Below are 23537 nucleotides of genomic sequence, written 5' to 3' on the forward strand. Positions count from 1 at the left end.
TCCAGAGGCGTCGGTGGAGACGTCCAAACACTCACACCTGTCTCGTCCAGCTCGTGTGTGGAGGGTATCATGTCATATCATATCATATCATATCATATCATATCATATCATATCTGCAGACACGTCTCCAAGTGGAGACAACATTGCATTAGAGTCACCGTGTTTGTCTGGGAGCTTCAGCTCTCACGATGCTTGTCTGGATTCTGTCTGCTGTCTGAAGGACCCCTCAAGTTAAACTCATTTCACTTCAGCACGCAGCTCCGCTCGCCCTCAGTCGGGCCACTTCATGGAACTGAACGTAGGATAAGCTACAAGAACAGATGTTCTTAAGTCATAGGTCATAAACGAAAGAGCACACCTGATGAGTTCACATTTAAGGAACTTTTCTTCAAAAGACTATTTGGGAACATGTGAAATCCTCCCTGCATCAGTTTCTTTCCAGAGTGTCGTCACTTCATGAGCTTTACAAGCGTTTCCGTCCCTTCATGGTCGGACGTTGATGCTGCAGGTAAACTCCTGCGTCCTTCATGTGATGTCCCGTTCTCCAGCCCACATGTTGTTCCATAATCTCACTATTAAGGTGTAGATGTTCCATGTTTGCACTTTGCAAGATCATCACAAAAGATCTAATATCGTTCAGTTTGAGTTGTAAGCCGCAAATTCAGTCACGATTTAGTAAAAAGAACCCAGTGTATGTTGACCTGTAGGCTGGTTGGAGCCCGACATGCAACAACGACCCAAAAAATGTAATTTAATAAAACCCAAAATGTAAAAACTGATCAATAATGTAACAAGACGCTGAGCCCGAAACTTTAAAACGTTTAATATTACATGACGGGGCAGGAAAAAATAATGTTCCCGTATTATCGTTATAAATTTATTACGTCATAAAGTGATTAACGGTTTGAACTTGAGCTGGAAATGCTTCAATTTGACACTGAAATAAGTTCTAAAAGTTATATCTACACACAGTTGATGGTATTTATGTATGATTGCAGGTTGGTTATAGTCTGTTCTCTAATCTTGAAACTATTTCTACTATCATCATTTTAAAATGTTGTATCAGCATTAAACATATCACATTTAAAGTTAAATCTTTTTAATATTATTGACCAGTTATTCAATTTTGGGTTTTATTACATTATATTTTATGGCAGTTCCTGACATTGTCACATGTCGGGGCTCGAACAAGCCGTCACGATCCACTCACACTTTAACCCTTCGTAATAAAATGTCTAATTCAAAAAAGTCTTTTATTTTGTAATGCAGATGATCTAATGTGAGCGAAAGTAAATTCCAGCAGAGAACTGTTACCATTGATTTTACTCCCTTTTTTATTCATGTATTGATTGTGTAAATATTTTGAAGCTACAGTATCACACTTCACTGCCTTTGGCTGAGAGTTTTATTCTGAAACCAAAGATTGAGCGTTTATCAGAAAAGAAAAGACGGAGTGAGTGAAAGTTCCCATCAAGCTCCAGTTACAGTTACATGTACAGAGTATAATGACTTTAAAATGGTAACTAAAAACAATTTACACGCACCGTGCGATCGATCTCGATATCACTCTTAGTCCCGTTGGATTGTCTTCTTCCAAAGGTTTAACAGGAGAGAGGTAAAGGTGAGCGAGCCGGGATGCTGTGGTCGAACAATAGAATCTGCCTCATGCACGCAGATGCAACCTGAATGGGCCCGAAGGTTTTTAGTGAAGCTCAGACGAACCTCCAGGTGAGAAAGAAAGAGGAGAGAAATGGCAGCGTGTCCTGATCATCCACCTTTCAAGTTCCTCCAGTCCGTAAGAATTCCTGACAGGAGAGAGTGACGGAGCGATAAATTGTAAGACGGCATCGGGGTTGTGGACTGAGAAGCGTCATAATCTCTCCTGCCACATTTTGAAGCACAGAAAGTCTGTAATTCACCAGTTTCCCCCGGTGTACTGTAAATACTTATTCAGCTACTTATTCAAATCTCACAGACCAGTGACCCGTCACTGACGCATCAAACTCCACCCTGAAATTACACCGATAACAACCTGATAATGACACTGTAGCTGCAAGTCTGCCTGACATCCAATCAATGCGGAGTTTTTTTTCCTGTCATTCACGAATCCACAAGCTCTTTCAGAGGAAAGTAAATGCAAACGTTAAAAACAAAACAATCTGCGTAGCATTTGTACTGCGATCACTGTGAGGACGAACTGGACCAATCACTCCCATCGACTGCCTCCAAGGCCACGTTTACACATACCTGGGGTTTTTTCTAAAACTGATATCCCCCCTCTATGTTTACAAAAATAACCTTCATTGACACTGACCCGCATATCCACCTGGTTCAGAGCTGCTATGAGCAGCCAGACCTGTAGGGGGCAGTGTAACCAGAAGCATGGAGCCATGATAGCCAATCGGAATCCTGGAAAAAAAAAAATGATGTCACGAATTGAGACGTAAATCTCCGCCTCGCCTCTTTAGACACAAACAGAGACAGAGTTTTTCCAAACCTCCACTGTGGCCGGAGTTTTCATATTTCATCGTTCGTGGAGCTCGTAGCTGCGTTCATGTGTAAATGCAAGAAACGCAGAATCATCATCGTTTTTAACGTACCCAGAATCCTCCGTCTGATCACTGATTGGTCGAAACTTTACAGTCAAGCGAAACTCTTTGGATTGCTGTGGATGCGTCTTAAAGCTTTAACAAAACAATGGTCAGGTTCTGGTTTTATGGAACCTCAACCTGGTCTCATGTGATCTCTGGTGCTCCCTCCACAGGGGGTCCTGGACCCGGACCCCAGGTTGAGACCAGAAGTCTAGACATCGAGTCAAAATGAGACCAGCTGAGTTCATGTGATGGTCATAAGGAACAAAGTGGGAATCAGGTTTAGATTTGGTTGAGACAATGAAATAGTGGCAGAAGTAAAGAAGTATGAAGATGAAGTATTAACTGTATTTGTGTGGCGCAAAGTGTCTGAAGTAGATTTTTCATCAGATCATCAGAAACCATCAAACCAGGGATTTCAAATATATAAAATAGCCCGTGTGTGTGTGTGTGTGTGTGTGTGTGTGTGTGTGTGTGTGTGTGTGTGTGTGTGTGTGTGTGTGTGTGTGTGTGTGTGTGTGTGTGTGTGTGTGTGTGTGTGTGTGTGTGTGTGTATGTGTGTGTGTGTGTGTGTGTGTGTGTGTGTTCCAGATCGATGACGATATAAAGTCTCTCTGGAGGCTGAAGTTCAGCAGCTCACAGGATTATGGATCCATGTTCCACCGTCCAGCTCCTGAACACAATAAAACATTCAGCCTGGGCTCGAGAACAGTGGAGCTGGTTCATGGTGACACCAGTGGCCACAACAAACACACCACCACCGACCTGAACATGGCACTTTGATTATTTCTCCCTGACCGAGGGCTTTGAAAAGGGTCTGTGGTGGGACCACTAACCCCCCCTTGCTATTGAATAAATGATATGGAGGCACATCTCGTTGCAACACCATGTCCTCTATTTTTATTTGTTTGTTTGCATTTGTTTATTAAATATTAAGCGTTTCAACGGTTTTGTGAGGGAAAGTGATAACGGCTGGTAGACCTGGTAACTTCTGGGTTGGACTTCAGGGTGAAGCTGGATGAAGCTGGATGAAGCTGGATGAAGCTGGATGAAGGATCATGAGCAGATGTCAAAATTACAGTTTAGTTGGAGCGATATTATGGGATGGTGAGCGTTTGTTTCCATTGCTGCACGTTGCTCTGGCTTTAACTTTGCATCTATGGAGATTCTGAAACATTCTGAAACATTGTGAAGAACGGTGGTGATTGTATCTGGACCCACACGTGTCAAAAAGCACAGAATGTGACGGTGAGATGATTTTATTTTTAGGCAGGATGTATTCTAGTCTGCCTCATGATTTAATGACACATACCACAGAGTGATGCAGAATAAAAACTAGTCCATGAATTTACTCCGATTTGTCTGAGCCATTCTCATCCTTTACTTTCAGCAGTGGCCATTAACCTTCTGATGAGCCTTTATGTGACAGGGAACTCTGTGTCTCGAGCTTTAATAGAAAGAAGAGAAGACTTAGAGGTAATATTTTCCTCTTAAACCACTAAAAGAGAAAGAAACTGGATTTCCCCCCAGAGTTTCCCTGTGCTGTGGCAGCAGTCGTGTGTGGGTATCAATCTGTTATGTAATGTAAAGCAATATAACACCACCCAGCCGACACGGCCGACACGGCCGACACAGTATCTACCTGCAATGAGCAGAGCCAGAATATTGGAGTTTCAGTAAAAAGCTTCTCAGTGTCAGACGGACATCACTGGTCATATCATGCTTTCTTCATAAGGATTAGAATCTCATGTTCTGTCTTTCAGAATCATCCATCCTTCCTTCCATCCTTCCTTCCTTCCATCCATCCTTCCTTCCATCCATCCTTCCATCCTTCCATCCTTCCTTCCATCCATCCTTCCTTCCTTCCATCCATCCTTCCTTCCATCCATCCTTCCATCCATCCTTCCTTCCATCCATCCTTCCTTCCATCCTTCCTTCCATCCATCCTTCCATCCTTCCATCCATCCTTCCTTCCATCCATCCTTCCTTCCATCCATCCTTCCTTCCATCCTTCCTTCCATCCATCCTTCCTTCCATCCTTCCATCCATCCTTCCTTCCATCCTTCCTTCCATCCATCCTTCCATCCTTCCATCCATCCTTCCTTCCATCCATCCTTCCTTCCATCCATCCTTCCTTCCTTCCTTCCATCCATCCTTCCATCCTTCCATCCTTCCTTCCATCCATCCTTCCTTCCTTCCATCCATCCTTCCTTCCATCCATCCTTCCATCCATCCTTCCTTCCATCCATCCTTCCTTCCATCCATCCTTCCATCCTTCCATCCATCCTTCCTTCCATTCATCCTTCCATCCTTCCTTCCATCCATCCTTCCTTCCATCCATCCTTCCATCCTTCCATCCTTCCTTCCTTCCATCCATCCTTCCATCCTTCCATCCTTCCATCCATCCTTCCTTCCATCCATCCTTCCATCCTTCCTTCCATCCATCCTTCCTTCCATCCATCCTTCCATCCTTCCATCCTTCCTTCCTTCCATCCATCCTTCCATCCTTCCATCCTTCCTTCCGGAATTTCCAGCGACGAGCTAAGAGGACCTGACGTTAGAGCGCAGTGCATTCTGGGTAGTAAAAAAACAAAGCTCACCGTGCAAATGAGAAGAAGCAGATGCAGAAAGAAACGGTCAGAAAATATCTTGAGGAGTCGTGAGGAAGAAGTAGAGAGGAAGACTCTCACTGATGTCTGGTCTGAAGACGAGATACCGCGGTTGTTTGTGGCTACTGATTAGCCATGAGCTAACTAGCCTCGCCGCCACAGGCTAAAGCGGCGGGCCGTTTGGTCTGGACCAATCAATGAGCCGTGTTTCTTCTTTACTTCCTCTCGTGTCAGTGTTTTGTTTGGGCGACAGCGCCCCCTAACCAGCGGCTGCTGTAACTGCGTGACGTGTTGATCCTCTCTGGAAATGCAGCCTGAACGCAAACCGAAGCAAATGAAGGAGAGAAAATTCTTGGATGTGGGAAATGAATTCAACCGAAAGCTACGACTTGGCAGGAGGTGTGTGTGAAGTGTGTGTCATGAGTTAATGGAATGGAATGAGCTCCACTCATGATGTGTGCGAGGTGATTGCTTTACTTTGTAATTTCATTGTGAGCTGCAGTCGTTGTGTTTTGTCTGGTCAGTCGGTGAGATAGCTGTGATCTCGATGGAAGACATTTAATCCCTGATTAAAAAAAAAGAGAAACAGTTCTGAGCGAAGGGGAATCACAGTAGTAAAGCAGGTTGATTCCTCCCATCCTGCCAGGAAAACGGCATTCTGGATACACACAACTCTACAACAAGGCCAAGTGCGTTCTTACACCCGCCGTCTCTACCTCCTATCTGGTCCAAAGAACAGTAAAAACTACGTTTACCAGGTTTGTAATGGGGTTCCTGACCTCCCATTGACTACTTTAATGGACTTGCCGATTTGCATCCTGCTCCAGAGCGCAGAGCACATCCAGCTGGTCAATGGTTCGAGCAGGTTGTGCAGTTTTATCTCAATCCCTTCAGCTCAGCAGCCACTAAAATGTAAGAGCAGTTGTCACAACAGTTTTATGGGACATCACCACTTTATTGCAGGTCTGCAAAAGGTAACAACTCGGCCAAAATGTTTAATTTGGGCCCTGAAACAAGTGCATTGTGGGTAAACTGGTCAATGGCAGCTAAATAAGAGTCTGCTTTGTCGTGACTGGAGGTGGACTGATGAAAATGGGTTTGTCTGATACACAAATCACTCTTTCGTTCTTTTTCACTTTTTTCTCATTGACAGGACTGAAGGAGAATGTCAGTGTTGTCCAGCTGGACGCTGCTGTGTGTCAGAGTGAGGATTCTGGATTCAGATGTCGACAGGAGGTAAAAGCTTACAAGGGAAAAGTCAATACTGTAGTGCAGTTTTTCTCCACGCTATCCTGCTCCAGCACACCAGGCTGAAATGTATGTGTTGTTACCAGGTTCTGCTAAGCATGAACATCCTGTATAGGGTGATGAGTGTCACGTCTAAAGCCAATCCTGGGATTAATAATCTGCAATAATCAATGAGGAACCAATGAGCCTGTTCAGAACGAGGAACAACAGAAGTGGGTGAGAAAATAGGATGAAATGTGCTTGTCAAGATTGGATGTGGGTTCTGCGGATGCCTTCTATGCTCACGTGGAAGGAGTTGTATCTGTCTGTTGGTCAGTAGCACGGTTTTATTTTTGCTTTTATGATAATTAAAATCCTGTTAAAAAGTCACACTGATGTTCTAAATGATCCTTACCTCTTCAAATCGTCCAGCTGGTTAATGGTTTGAGCTGCTTTTAATGGACGTAGCTCGTCCTGAATACTGTTCATGTTCTGTAGCTGGACCACTACACCGGGGGAAACGGGGTGACATGGCGTTGGCTTTCTTGATCAATCAAAAAAAAAAGATTTGAAAGTGACCAGGTAAAGTTTTTGTCTGCATGTTTGCACCTTAACCCGAACGTGGTTCTGCCTTTAAAACAGCTTCTGTAAATACGGCAGATGTTATTAAACAGTAGGATTAAAATGCAGTTCGCCTTCACTCCGTGAGACACTTTAAGTAAAGTCTTCTTATACAAGGACCAACTTTTGACTTCATATAAGTTCTTCATATACACGCGCCCACACAAAATGATTGTGCTCCCATCAGATCGACATCAGCTGAGTGTTTAAAGAAAACTGAACCAGTGACGATGCTCATTTTAAAACCTCCTAAGTTTATTGGGTTTATCTGGATCCTACATTTGGGATAAACAGTAAGTTTGACCCGTCACTGGATGTACGACAGAATCACTAAGTTATCTTCTCATTACGTTTCTCAGCGCAGAAAGGTCTACACACATAAAAATAGAATTTCATTAGGACAAAGTAGGAATTAAAGATAGACTGTACGATTGGTTCATGTTTGAATTTTATATTCAATCATTTCAATGATATTCTGTGTTTTGCCTGTGATGGACTGGAAACCTTCCCACCGTCTGGGAGCGGCTCCATGAAGTGATATCTAAGACGGACAGTGGCGCTTTAGATTCTCCCACAAAGAACTGTGACAGTCACACACCGCAGTGCTTTTCTCTAAACGTCTGGTATTAAATATTCCTGTATGTGTTGACAGCACTGAGTCTGTTTCCACCAAACTGCTTCCTCATATCATAAAAAGGTCAGAGAGGGACGCCACCATGCAAAAACATAAACTACTTAACTGGAGTATCACTTTTATTTTGTTGCATTATTTTGAATGTGGGAGTAAATAATGTTAATTCTTGGAGCCAACAAAAGTGTAAAGTTGAAAAAAACTTGGCAGATGGTACTTTGAACAAAAATGTTAATCATAGAAGGTAATCGCACTTGTACTTGCATTATGATGCATTAACACAACGAGCACTCTGTTTGGATACCTGCATTTATTAATGCTAAGAAGAAAAAACATAATAGGGAATAAACAGCAATATTCCTGAATTGAACTACAAGGCATATATTATCTCACGTGTCAGAGAATTGATTGGAAATCTGTACAGTACTTTATTTTTCAAGCATATTCATGAAATGCGTCCCGGCGTCGTCCTTTGTCCGAGTGATATCAATTTTGTTATTTGGTGTGGAACTTCTCACATGAATTCACAGAGATCCCGGCGAGCACAGTGCAGCCCTGGGAGCTCCAGTTCTCAGCTGACATCTCACTAACATGTGTGACGGAGGAAGAATAACTACCAGACTCTGAAATAGAAGCCGCTCGCTGCGCACAATTGTCAATTCGGCTGGGTCGGAGACAGCCAGATTTATCTGCGATACAGCTGTCCATCATCCCATACAATCAGTTTTCCTTATCCTTCATCAATCTCAGTTACTTTGGGCAGTTTCTGATAACGTGAAGCAGATCCCCTCCCCCGGGGGGCGTCATGGAGGGCTGAGGCTTTTTATTCTTTCTTTACAATCTGTGGAGGAAAGTGACAGTGGGACCGCGATCCGTTCTGCAGACGGATCCATCAACCAAGCGATCGCTGCGATCCATCATTGAAGAGCAGGTGTGGTTCTGCAGGGCTGTGAGCCTGAGCCGACATGCAGGCTTCCCTCCTCCACTATCTGTACGAACTGAAGCAGCCCCGAACATATTCGTCAGGTGAGGCGCGCCACTGCACTGAACAAATGGCAGGCGCGTCCTCGGAGGTGATAACGAACACAAAAAGATGCTCCATCACCATATGCTGTGAGGGTGAGTAATTAATTTGAAATGAGCAGGACGGGGAGAGGTACAGACAGGTCTGGGGGAAGGGGGGGAAGGGAGGGAGAGGAGGGAGAGGAGGGATAGGAGGGAGAGGAGGGATAGGGGGGATAGGAGGGAGAGGAGGAAGAGGAGGGAGAGGAGGAAGAGGAGGGAGAGGAGGGACAGGGAGCGGCTGGCTGCTGTTGGCAGTCTGAGCTCAGTTGGATGCTTCCTTGTCTGATTCATCTGCTTTTCAAGTCTGTTTCACAAGATGCTCGCTCCATCAAGGAAAGGCGGCTGCTGCCAATCAGCATTTTGGCATTTCATGTATTTCTTGATTTAATGCATGAGGCAACGGAACAACAGAGAAAAGCTCAACCTGCCCCCAAATCTGACAAATCCTTTATCTCTTCATGAATTAGGACACACAAAGGTCTGACGGTGATAATAGCCTCGTTTTCACTGAGCAGTATGTGCCGGTACGGTACGCCATGGTACGGTACGTCATGGTACGGTACGTCATGGTACGGTACGCCGTGGTACGGTACGCCATGGTACGGTACGTCGTGGTACGGTATGCCGTGGTACGGTACGCCATGGTACGGTACGCCATGGTGCGGTACGTTATGGTACGGTACGCCATGGTACGGTACGTTATGGTACGGTACGTTATGGTACGGTACGTTGTGGTACGGTACACCATGGTACGGTACCTTATGGTACGGTACGCCATGGTACGGTACGTTGTGGTACGGTACACCATGGTACGGTACGTTATGGTACGGTACGCTTTGGGTCTGGGTACATGTTGGGTCTAGGTACATGTTGGGTCTGGGTACATGTTGGGTCTGGGTACATGTTGGGTCTGGGTACCATCCAATCCCGATCCATCCCATCACATCCTGTGCAGTGGAAACGTGGAGCCATGAACTTAATTCAAGTAAAACATAGTTTCAATGCAAGGATCTTGTTCTTCATCCCCAGAAAGTCAAAACTGAAACCATGGTGTGAATCCCATAATGCTTTGTCACATGATCACATGATCCACATCCAGCTTTCGCTGCTGGTGAAAGTTTGCTTGATGCGGAACCTCACTGATCCGGACCACAGGCTTCTAGATTTCATTGAGTTTGTTTCATTTAGTATTAAAGTACTGCCACTCTTCTGTTTTGGGCGGTTGTACAGTGTCGTCAATTGAGGCCAGACTAGAGGACGAGAGTAACGGCCTCGAGTCAGGAGATAGGATGAAGTTTAAGCTGAACTTTAAACCCAACTTCAAGATATTTTGTTGTGATATTAGTTGTTAAAACCCATTTAAGTTGTGGCTTTAGTAAAGAAATAACTGACTCAAGATACTGCAAACTGTAGTTTAGGAAACTCATTGATGTATTAGTCATAGAAACTTGTGTACCTGGTACAGTTTATGCTGTCATAAGCTTCTTTGAGGGTAAACATGGCCAGCTGGTCCCCTTCACTCCAGTTTCCAGTTTGGTAGGTTGATAAATGACGTGTTGATACAGGAAAGATCGGATCCATAGAAAGAAATCCTCTGTTTTAGGTTTTCTATTTTTATATAACTGAATATACTTTGTACTGAAAAAAACTCATTTTCAGTTCTACTCAACATGTCCTACGATTTGTTATCACAGTGCGATTCATTAGGTTGTTAAATGTCTTTAAGTTTGATGAACTCAATAATTAAAATGCTCCTTGATGAATTGGCTGATGTCCAGAGCTTCCACTGTTCTTGGTGCATCAGGGACATGAGCTCATTCCCATGGTGCATCAGAACACGTCAAAGAAGCATGGAAACTCACGGAAATATCTCAATAAAATCCAAAGGAAATGAATCCGGCTGAGTGGAGGATGAGTCAGTGTTTTACCGGGGAGAAGAGGAATTAATGAGGAATACCTGGAAATGATTTATTTGACAGATATTTAACAATAGATGAACAGTCCTTTTGAAAGTACGTCATAAAAAAACGGAAATGTCTCGTTTCAGTAACAGAGACCATTATTCCTCCTGGGCTGAGGAACGACTCACTCCACCCTCTTCTGGCTCAAAGTTGAAATGACAAGTGCATGAATGGAGTTTTGTGAGAACGAACTGCTGGATTCTCTTTTTTTAAAAAAAAAAAACGATCCACTGCACACATCGCTGCTCAGCTGTGGATAAAACCTTCTGTCTCTGCTTCGGTGTCCAACCATTCCTCAGACAACAATGTACCGCCGTCCCATCGAGGCGCAGGAACCTCCACAGTCACAAATCTGCAAAATGGCAGATTATAGTCCTTTGACGGTGTTTCTGAGTGAGCCTGAGGCAGCGTCACTCTGCTGCATTAATCCTCAGTTGTAGATGAAGTCGTGGCTCGTGTGTTTGACTTGTTATTGTGAGTCTTTCAACACGATTACAAGCAGAACAACGACACGTTTTTACCCTTAAACGTAGAATTCTAACTTAAAGTGATGAGCTGACCAGAGACTTGGCGGTTCATCAAGCAGCTTCATGTGTGTTTGAGTCTAACTGGGGGAGGAGAGAGGCAGCCAGATCCACTGGACACACACACACACACACACACACACACACACACACACACACACACACACACACACACACACACACACACACACACACACACACACACACACACACACACACACACACACACACACACACACCAGGGGATGACAGGCAAGACAGCTAATAACCCATCAAAAGAATAACTGTGGCTGCCAGAGCGTCGGGGTTCAAGCAGAGAGGACGACCAGCAGACGAGCGCCATAACGGCTCCGGGCTCCGGGCCGCGATGCCCCGACACCTCGCCACACGACCTCCCTTTTTACTGACAAATCAATCCACCAACGGCGGGCTAATTGCCAGGAAAATCACAGCGTGACCCATTAGGTCCCCCGTTACACACACACACACACACACACACACACACACACACACACACACACACACACACACACACACACACACACACACACACACACACACACACACACACGCATGCACCCACACACACACACACACACACACACACACACACACGCACACACACACACGCGCACAAACAAAAAAAATGGGATTTAAAAAAAAAGAAAATAACTTGTGTTATTGGTGGTAAAGCTGCATCAGGTTTGTAGTTCGAGTCTTTGCTGGCATCACATCCTAATTAAAGACTTCAGAAGAACAAGTTACGTTTTGTCATGAGTCGTGTTTCCTTGTCTCACCATCTGACTGTTAGTTAAAGATAATCCAAACGGCAGCCATGGTAACCTCTAATAAAGGCAGCAACAGGAGGAGACGCCAGGTCTCTTCCTGCTCAAGAGCAAAAACTGTCCTGACACCGGAAGGTTCTCAACCACATCATATTGTTTGTCCAAGCTGCTGAACAGCAGAAGGGCAAAAAAAAAAAAAAGATTATCCAAATACATTTACCACTTTTAAAGAGGTCATATCATACAAACTTCCCTTCCTAAAGGTTCTCCAGCAGTACTACTCGTCCCCATACCTGGACTGACGTCCCAGAAGTGAAGACAGTCTGTCCTCTCTCTCCCTGGGTTGTTTCAGGTTTTAAAAAGTGTGTTGCTCCAAGCAGCCAATCAGAATCAAACCCTATATAGTGTCATCGGGGGTTTAGCCAATCCCAATCAAGGTAGGCCCTCCCTTTGACTCCTCCCACAATTAGGCAGCTCTGCTCTGGCACATGGAACCACGAGAGAAAGTACTTCCTCCTCTTCCCAAGATGGGCATGTGTGGGCGGAGCCAGTCCAGCTCACACAGACACAGCAGATTCTGAATGCAGCTCCTATGATCCAATATTCTAATGAGGAAAATCAAGGAGGAGCTAGAAACTTAGAATACTGAAGGTTTCTGGACCGACCAGACCAGGAGGAGGAGGAGACCAGGAGGAGGAGGAGGAGGAGGAGGAGGTGAACAGGAGGAGGAGGAGGACAGGAGGAGGAGGAGAACAGGAGGAGGAGGAGGAGGAGGTGAACAGGAGGAGGAGGAGAACAGGAGGAGGAGGAGGAGGAGGTGAACAGGAGGAGGAGGAGAACAGGAGGAGGAGGAGGAGGAGGAGGAGGAGGAGGAGGAGGAGGAGGAGGAGAACAGGAGCAGGAGGAGGAGGTGAACAGGAGGAGGAGGAGGAGAACAGGAGGACAGGAGGAGGAGGAGAACAGGAGAACTTTAAGACAGAAGTAGTAACAACCTTGTTCCAACATTAACAGTTTGTGTGTTCTGGGGTCGTCTCTCCCAATAATCAATTTAATTCAGTAAAGGTTTTGACTTGGACTTAATGAAAAGGATGATAATTCTTTGAGTTCATTATCAATAATATGATTTAGCTAAACTGGGGGGAGAACTTGAGTCAATTATCAGAAATAGGAAGTTTGTTTCTGTGGATTCAATGAAGAATCCTCAACCTGAAGCATGATGGGAAAAACATATGCGCCCTTTCTTTTTTCTTGTTCCAGCGCTGGGCAATGAGCTCATAGACGTCAGCTCGTATCCAGAGTTGATGTGTGTCGCTTTCAATGTCGTGCCAAGAAGCAAAGACAACAGTATTTCTTTCCTATTTTTTCAGCCAATAGAACCACAGCAGAGACCCTGAACCGGCTGCCAGAGCACAGTCCTCATTTTGCTCTCTTTGTACACACTTCCTCGCTCCTGTTATATATTTATATACTGAAGAAGCACCGTGTCCAAACAGTAGCTGAGTAGCTATCAAGCTCTGTGCAAAGCAGGCCCTCCAGCTGTGGACTGACAATGAGATCCACTCAGCCAACACGACGAGTATATATGGAGAGAATCAATAAACCGACCGTCTCTTCAAGCGTTCTGCTGCTGCACGACGACACATTCACCATCTCAAACTGTGAGATGCAGGCTAATTGTCTTCCCTGAATATTAATCTGGATTATTATTTAACAATCCATCATAAAAACAAAAAATTAAATTAGGTGCCAAATAACTGATCTCATTAAACTGGACCGCTGGAATCTCATTAACGTTTCCCAATGAAGACAAAACCAAGCCCATGTGAGCAGAGATGATATTTATGAGTGTTAAACAAATGCGGCGGTTAGATATTTGACATTCAGACTTTAATTAGGCTCACTAATTTAATTATTGATCACAAAACCACAGCCAATCAGAGAGCAGGAAGACGGTTTGTTATTAATTAATTGGCTTGAAGGAATTCTGGAGCAGTTTCAAATCTGACGCAACACTCAGCTTAGTTTTTACTGAGAGCGCCGGCAGGTTGCTTCGTAGAAAAGCTTCAAGCAAAGATTCTTTTAAGACATTCCAGTGAAGCCACACACTGGCGGGCCAACATGTACAGCACCAACATGTACAGTACCAACATGTACAGTACCAACATGTACAGCACCAACATGTACAGTACCAACATGTACAGTACCAACATGTACAGTACCAACATGTACAGTACCAACATGTACAGTACCAACATGTACAGCACACACTGGCTTTCAAAATAAAAGATCAGAGCAGTTCCACATGTCAGGTGGAGCCTCTTGTGGATTTATCAGACTATAGAGAATACCCCGGGTTGACGAAGGACAAAGAACACTTTGGTAGAAATGTTCAGGTAGAAACACATTCAGCCACATAAAGTCAATAATACAGCAAATTTGCATTAATTCAACGTATTTTTTTCTACTGCTTGGTATTTAAAATGTTCCTGTTAAATGACATAAATTAAATTGAACAAATATTTAAAGACTACCGTCACATATGGTGTTATATTGTTTTCTTTGTGTAATCTTTGTTTGCGAAAACAAAGATTTTTATCCTGAACAACAGAAATTGTGACACAGGAAACCGTTTCTGTACCGTTTGAAAAGTATGGATTGTTGAAGTGCACTTGAAGACAGACAGAAGCGTCAGCAGGCCGTCCACACCGTCCACACTGTCCACACTGTCCTCCATGATAAGCTTGAGCATCTTAACGGAGCTTATTTTGAAAGAGCATGAAGTGGGTTGTTGGTGCGAGGCCCGGTGTTGGGGCGAGGCCCGGTGTTGGGGCGGGAGGTTGTTGCGTAGGACGACAGTTTGTGGGCGTTCAGAATTCTTCTGGTGTCGATAACTTGATTTCTCTTGTTTATCTCTTCTTTGTCTCATACTCTCTCTTTTTCCTGCTTTTCAATTCTCTTCTTATGTTTCTGTGTTATCGAAAGAAGCTCAAATCATTACTCCCTTTGACATCAGTCTTGATTTCTTGGTCTGCGCTGCAGGCTGGTGCAAACACTCTGACCTCCGCCGGTCAGCACATGAAAGGAGGTCATTTAAAGCATCGTGTACGCAGCCAATCGTGTTTTATTCCTTATTTATCTTATATTGCTTTGGGTTCATTGTATAGTATAACCATTACATTGCATAACTGTATCATTAAACAATTTGACAGAAAACAGAATAAAGTCGGACAGACGAGTCAAGATGCACATTTTTACAAACTGTTTGCTTCCATAGTTTTCACAATTATTCTTGTTATTTTTCAGTCTGTGTAACATTGAATAAAATGAACATTGAACAAAATGTAATAGAGACAAAATGTTCCTGGTGTCACGCTGTCGAAACTTTGGCAGTTTGGTCTGCAAACTCTTGTGTTTGGTCAGATTTTGCTTGTTTACTTCCACATTCCGCCACAAATCCACCACAGGGAAAATGCTTCTTGTATTTATACATGTTCCAGCTCGCTAATGACTGTATCTGTCATCTTTTAATCATATTTGGTTTGTAGCCTCACTACTGTGTGAGCCCCGAAACATGTTGGCACGCAGCACGGGCGGAGATACATGATGCACCTGAACGCATCACTCAGCACTTTCTGCTCCTGCAGTCACAGACTCTCTCATTATTACTGAAACTGTTTGGAGAAATGTATTTTATATATATGTGTGTGTGTGTGTGTGTGTGTGTGTGTGTGTGTGTGTGTGTGTGTGTGTGTGTGTGTGTGTGTGTGTGTGTGTGTAAGTGAGAAAATAGCTGCAGTTGAAAAGTTAAAACACCGGTTCACAGACGTGGGAGGGGGTGTGGCCTGCTGTGGGGGGGCGTGGCCTGCAAGAACGAAGGCTCCTGCTGGCTGACGTCACAAACGTTTCTTCTTGTTCCTCTGGGAGGATCCAGGAGCCTTCACTCATCGATAAGGGGACGATTCACACAGCTCTAATCCTTTGAAACTCTCTAACTCCACTGGAGGGTCCAGACTTTTCCCTTGTTTCTTCATCACATTACAGGTATTAATTTGGATTAAGATCTGTAGATTTTGAGGGCATGTGTTTCACACGTTCATCGAACCAGTAAAGTCTCGTATGCAGAGGAAAGACGACGTGAATCCCATCAGGATAGGAATCATTGAGTGGGATAAAGATTAACAGCCAGAACCATCCACCCCGACATGATTAGCGACGTCTGATCAATTCACTGTACAGGCTCAAATATTCAGGTCTCACACGTTTTGTTCTCCCTGTGCTGGAAGGAAAGGCTGGAAGCGCGCCCCACAGAAGGATTAGCAGCGGCGGCCTGTAGCCCTGCTGGAGGTCCAGCCTGGCCCAAGGCCGGGTCTCCGCCCTGCGGGGAGCAGCAAGGGGGTTCTCAGCTGGACACTGCCTCGGGCCGACAAGTTGGAGCAGCTTTGATATTAGACGTGAAAACATGGCTGAATCGCTGCTCATCAAGATACTGTGTGTAAGCCGATGACTAATAGACTATAAAATCAATTAGTGTGTAATTAGCGCCAGAACAGGAGAATCCACAGTAACGTCTGAGGCTCATGTGGTCGGGCAGTTCATCCTCCAAGGCTCTCAGGGTTCCACTGTTCAAATATCCTCAGGCCACAACATGGAAGCTCATTTGCTGCTAATGAAGGTCTTTCACAATCTGCCCCCATCATTAATTCTGAGGCTCCGATGCAGTGAGTGGTATTCCCCCATTCCCAGGTTGGTGGTTCACCTTTACATTTATTTAATGTTGGTCCAGTTTAACTGCAGATTTTCACTGTATGAGGTTTCAGTACAAGATGTACTGAAAAAGACAAAGCCTGTTGAGATCCTTTAGTCTTCTATGTTCTTGTTAAAGTTTTAGCGTTTTTTTGGGGAACTGATAATAAATCGAATTTCTGTCACGTCTTGTTGTGACATCATGTTACGTCTATAAAGTCGTGGAAAGTCAGTATATTTGATGACGGTGTCATAGTTTCCTCAGAGTTAAACCGAGTACAGGGACTTCAAATCAAATCACAGCGCCATCTTCTGACAGAAAGTGGCATCACAGGAAGGTTCAGTCCAGAGCGAGCGTTTTAGTTTCCTCATTTCCATTTGGTGCAGCACATTTCATTCTGAAAGTCATTGTGTCTCAGAGTGCTCCTTTTAGTCATTCAAAGCTTTAAATCGACTGCATAAATTAGTATTTCCCAAAGAGAATAATTGTTCTGGTGAGAGGCAACTGATGAACGTTGCCGAGGCTGAAGGTTATTGAACAATTTAAAAGCTGAGCAACATTTATCCGGAGTCTTGGACCCTCACAACACCGAGGATTGCAGCTGCCTCCCACAGGGATTATCCTCGCAGTCATTTCTCCAATAAATTCTAACTCTATTTTCTAGAACACAATCATCCTGCTGCAACATTCACCTTAATGTTTTTCCTTCTTTGGGACCTAAATTGTACAGGAACATAACTTAGTAGAAGCTCTTCCAAATCCATTGTTAAACAGAAACAACTATGAATGAAATCCATGACAAATCTAGCATTGCTTTTAGGTTGTATATAATTACCTTCGGCTGGCCTTCAACAAAGTATTCTGCAGAATTATAAATAAATAACATACATAACAACGATCATCACCATAACGTGACTAGAATCTGCAGCTCACGTAGATTATCAAAGCTCTTTTCACAAACTACCAAGATGAGGCTGCGCTCTATGAATCCAGGCATCAACGGAGAAGAGAAGCGCAAACATACAGCTCAGAGAAAGGAGCCTGTACTTAAGCATGTATGTAGAGTACAAGTGGAAGGTGGAGGTTGTGACCATGAGGTGCACTTCTTGTTTGTTCCATGAATATAATACACAGATCGCAGTGTTCAGAGAGGCAGCAGAGACAGAAGCTGTGAGCTCTCTCACGGCCAAGCTGAACACAAAATTCCAAAAATCTTTCAAATGAAATCCCATAAGAATCACGAGAAAATTGGAAATATTTGGCTGAAAAACGTGTTTGCTAAAGAAGAGGCGGCGAACCCTTCAGCCTGTCACAATGGAGGAACGTTAAGTCTTTTTTTTTTCTCTCCCCCACAATCTTCGCCCAGCATCTTCCCAACAGCAACAAAGAGTCCGATGATTTGGGGCTGAATTCAGACTCCATTTATTGTGGAGCTGGCAAAGTGCAAAATGGCCAATGCAGCTCTCAAATAGATTTTTGCATTCTGGAGGGAAAGCAGAAGGAAAATGTGTATTCAGAGAAAAAGCAAAAGCAAGTCCCATCTGCAACAGCAAATTACTGACGCCTGTTGATCTGGATGTGTTTTGTCAGACGCTGGGCCGCTCTGCTAAACGTGTGTCTGGAAGTTGGCAGGAGCTGATCGGAGGACAATTTCATAACATTGTTAGTGACAAAGAGCACGAGCCTTACCAGCTGTGTTCCACCAAACTCGGTCCGATTAGAGGCGTACTTTCAATTTTATTGTGTGGCTGTAGAGACCCAACGAAACCGAGCCACGCCCACTAAAGGGGTGGGATTTATGATCTGCTTCGCTACGAGGTCAGAGGGCGTGAACCAACCAAACACGTGCCAGAGACGACAGAAACTCCAGCAGTAATCATTGCTTTCGTGTTGGTGCTCTCATACATCTGCAAAGCTGCTGAACGACTGTCTTCTTCTATATGAAAGTTTTGAAAGATGCTTCGAACAGTCATCGCATGCCGACAGAATCTACGAGTCTTCTGACATCATCATCTGTCGACATGCGAAGCAACACCGTGTTTAAGTTGTTAGTTTCTCCCTCGGTAGAACTACTTGGATGGTTTTCACTCAGGTCCTCGCCCACCACACAGCAGGGGGATTGTTACGATAAACATCTGAACACCGACTGTGGCAAAATGCCACCGGAATGACATCCTATTTGAAAGACAGAAACCAAACGACATGTGGAGTTCCACAGGGCTCCATTCTCAGCCCACTACTTTTAAACATTGACACGACTGCACTGGCTCCGATCACCACGATCACTATGCAGACGACACACAGATCTATATCACTGTGTCAGTATTGAGAAAGTACCTGAGGTACTGGGTTCTGCGTGTGTCATGACTTTCTTTGGCTTAACAAAGTATGAAATAGAAATAGAGTTGGAGTAAAGATTAAAAACTGAAGCTGCTTCGGTATCGTCACTGATACAATATGAAGGGATTAACAAAGAAATCTAAATCACCTGAAGAGATTCAAAGATCTGATGTCTGCACAATGTTTAGTGGAAATAATTCAAACAAATATCTTCAGTAAACTGAACAACTGTAATGATAACTTTCTTCTCTGCACCTAATCAATAATCTGGCCCCGGTATAGATGTAGAATATTCTATAATGTTCTGAAGAAGTCACACCTCTTGTATTTGTAAGAGCTGCAGGATGGACGAGGACCGTTCTCTTCAGTGTTTCTTTAAAGTAAAGCAATCTTTCATTAAACTGTATTTATTTTTTAGACTTTCGATATTGTTATGTATCTGTCTTTCGTTTTTCTAATTCCAATTTGCATTTTTCTGCATTTCTGTTCTGTTCGTGTTTGTTGAAGCACTTTGAATGACCTTGCTGCTGCACAGTAAAGTCGCCTTGCCGTGCCGATGCAGGAGTGCAGCGACACTCCGGCTTCCTCACCACGTTGGCTCTGTGTTAACAGTGTGACGCTCTGGTGACCTGTCTCTTAATAACACACACAATCTCCAGCACTTAATACTGAAGCTGTTAGAAAACTACGACGGTTAGAGTCTAATCAATGTGTCTGATCTGGAGGCACAGATCCACGATGTATTGAGTAAAGGAGATGAAATACAATTCTGAAATAAGCTTTAGTGAATAACCTTGTGTGTAAGAGTGATGACAGAGAAGGTGAAACATGGCCACCAGAGGTCATGATATATTTAAATAAATCATTTCAAATTAGTAATCTGTACTTCATTACCTGGGGGTCGTTAGAGCGCTCCCTCTTACATAATCATCTGTCATCACGTGATTGATGACTGAAGCGCCACCGCTGGTCACTTCTGGCGTCTGTTTAAAATCAAATGCCCGTTTTGAAATGGAAAACTACACACACGTCTGTGTTGTTCTTCTTTCTTCCTGCCGGTTTACAATCAGAGCCCAGAGAAGGAGAATCAGAATCAATTTATCTGTTGACGCTCTTCATTGGAGTAACGATACCGACGAGTCACATTCTGCCCTGGAGGCGGTTTGTCGATGTGACTGTGACCAACTGCCCGCCCGCCTCTGTGCCGGCGATACGTTGACGTGGCGGGCCTCTAAAGGCCAGCGGCGCCGAGTAAACCCAATGACATTAGAGAAGGGGATGAGGCACTGATGAATGAGGGGTGACCTTTTAAATGTGATGCAATGCGATGTCAGACCCAACCACAGTGCGAACACTGGAGATTAGTTTTACAGATGCTCCAGCAGCATGATGCTGCAATAAATTACTGATGTTACTGCTTCTGACTGCGTCCCGCCAGACGGGAGACAAGCAGCGATCAAATGCAAGATTAAGGCTGTGATCACACATGTGGAGCTCTTCCTTTCTCCCCCCCCCGGACTCCAATAAGAAGAGAAAGTCAAGATTGTTTTCTAGATTGGTTCAGTGCATAATTTTTAATAATACTGAAAAAAAAAATGAAAAGAATTGAAACAGATGGCTTGTGTGCCGGGAGAAATACTTCTGTGGTACTTTTCTCTCGCTGAGAGTTCAGTCTCCTTAGTCTGCGGTCAAACATCGGTCCGACCTGTGGTTGAATGCAAATGAGTTGCATGACACGACCGACCGGGACCAAGAAGTATTTTTATTTATTCAATGTGTGCACTGATGCAACCGGAGAAAATGTTTGGTCACTGAAGGAGTCCTCGGTCGCACACGCTGGCAACATTCCAATGAAAGGAGATGAAACTGTGTTTGATTAGTTCAGTGGTCTTCACTCTTTAATTAAGCTGCACCAGAGTTCACTGAGAAACAACACCTCCGGAACCACGTCAGCAAGATGTGGCTGGCAGCGTCTGGACTGAAGAAACAGAACAATCAGACCAGAATCGGATTTATCTGAACTGAACCGGAGAAGCTTGGCTACAATATATAATGCAGGCACCGTAAACATAGAGAACTTCTTAAAGGAACGGCAGCGTGTAGTGGACTGATGAGCAACTCTACGTTGGATCCGACTGCTCATGTGGGCATCCTGAGAATGTTCTGGCTTGTATGAGGTTCCTCTGGACAAACTTTCAGTGAGAATCTTTTATTTCAATCAGGCGATTAAAGTGACACGTGAATAAAATAGAATTTTAATATTCTGTCAACTCCGATAACTAAAGTGGTCTTTGAGGCTCTTTTTATAAAAAGATGTGACTTGAATGTGGGCAGAGACAAATGTTTTAGTTCCTGTTTTCTTACTTCTTTTATTTAATCAGTTTGGTAGCGAGGATCTTAATCAGAATGTTTCAGGTTCAACTAGAGCTACACTCGGTAGAGCGCAACCCTTGAGTGTTCAGGTAGATCTCGCACTAAAACCATGGGAGGGCAGAAACGTGTGACCAGCAAAGTATGAGGCTGAACTCTGGACATTTCTAGCAGAGAGGTGGAGAGAATTCTTTCTTTGTTCCACGTAATGAAAAGTGTGTGATTATGTCAGACGTCGCCAGGACATTTCAGATTATTGTGGCGAGCTGCGTGGAAGAATGAAGCTGGAGAACAAGAGTCCGTCTTTAATGCAGCCAGCAGCCCAGCGCTGAACACAGAATATCAGAACGTCATTAAAACAGAATAAACTATATTATCAATGAATCAGTAAGAAACAAACATTCCATACTCTGTTAATGTGACGCAGCCTTGTTACGCCACATTCTGAGTAACCCTCTCACCTTTATCTTTAAGCTGACCGCTCGACATTTTGTCTCCGCACCTCTTTCTAAAAGATTTGATCACAACCCGCCAAGAATCAGGACCAAACTCCATGGGTGGACTCCGCTAACAGAGCCGTCTGAGCGGAGCTTCTTATAAGCAGATGGATCCACCCAGTCGCGTTTGTCACGTTTGGTCTGGAGTCTTTCTTTCACCGATTCTAATTTCCAGACAACAGAAAAACCAGAAGCTGCTTTTAAACACAAGAGTCCCTCTTTTCTTTTGTTCCTCCATTCGTGTTTATATAACCAGAACATTGGGCGTGTTTGATTCTGACAAGTCGAAGCTCCAGGGCCATCAACCAAGGCTAAAATGTTGAGTGCTGCTGTCTGGGAAGCAGAAGAAATGCTGTGAAAAGATATGCGTGACAGAGAATGTATTTCTAATGTGTTTTTGTGTGCAACTGTCAGCATCTCATCTCTATTTTCGATGGCGGCACACAAAGAAAAAAAAAGAAAAAAGCACATAACCTTTTCTTTGTTTGGCCTATTGGAGTAAAACGAGCAGATTCCCTGCACAGTGGGAGCAAAACAGCCTTTTCCAGTGGACTTCTCTCCAAAGAACCACCACTTTGTAATTGTCAGCAACATGGAGCCAAAAACATCATCAGCTCTGCAACACAAAGCGAGCTCACTGCGGCGGCGTCCACAAAGACGGAAGGTGCACACACAACCTGCACACACACACACACAACCTGCACACGTACACAACCTGCACACGTACACAACCTGCACACACACACAACCTGCACACGTACAACCTGCACACGTACACACACAACCTGCACACACACACAACCTGCACACGTACAACCTGCACACGTACAACCTGCACACGTACACACACAACCTGCACACACACACACACAACCTGCACACACACACAACCTGCACACGTACAACCTGCACACGTACACACGCAACCTGTACACACACACACAACCTGCACACACACACAACCTGCACACACACAACCTGCACACACACACACACAACCTGCACATGTACAACCTGCACATGTACAACCTGCACATGTACAACCTGCACACGTACACACGTACAACCTGTACACACACACACAACTTGCCCACACACACACAACCTGTACACGTACAACCTGCCCACACACACACACACACACACACACACACACACACACACACACACACACACACACACACACACACACACACAGTCACTGACCAGCAGGATTGCATTAAAAAGACTTCAGCCGAGCCGGCAGAATCTGCAAACCACCATCCAACTTTCCTTTAATTACAGCCCACACTATAATGGTAAGGCTGCAGTGACAGTACCCCCCCCCCCCCCCCCCCACCCCCGCTCCCCCCTCCCTCCACCGCACTACCCAAGGGCAATCTTAGAGGCTACAAATTGAAGATGATTCCTACACGTGGCCTAGATTCTACCTGCAGTCTAATCCCACTCTGCTCTGTGTAACAGTTTATCGTGGTGCAATAACAATGTCGGAGGAAATCATGCACCTGACACGCCGCCTGCCTCCCTCCACACGCTTCTTATCTGCCATCATGTTGTCTCCTTTGCAGCAAA

The 23537-nt window shown here is 44.4% G+C and overlaps 1 protein-coding gene across 2 annotated transcripts in view; it reads right to left on the bottom strand.

Annotated features, from left to right (window-relative positions):
- The window catches only part of opcml (opioid binding protein/cell adhesion molecule-like), a 392351-nt gene that overhangs the window by 161008 nt on the left and 207806 nt on the right, over positions 1 to 23537 (bottom strand). The window lies entirely within an intron of this gene.

This window comes from Lipophrys pholis, assembly GCF_963383615.2.
Source record: "Lipophrys pholis genome assembly, chromosome: 16".
Taxonomy (NCBI): Eukaryota; Metazoa; Chordata; class Actinopteri; order Blenniiformes; family Blenniidae; genus Lipophrys; species Lipophrys pholis.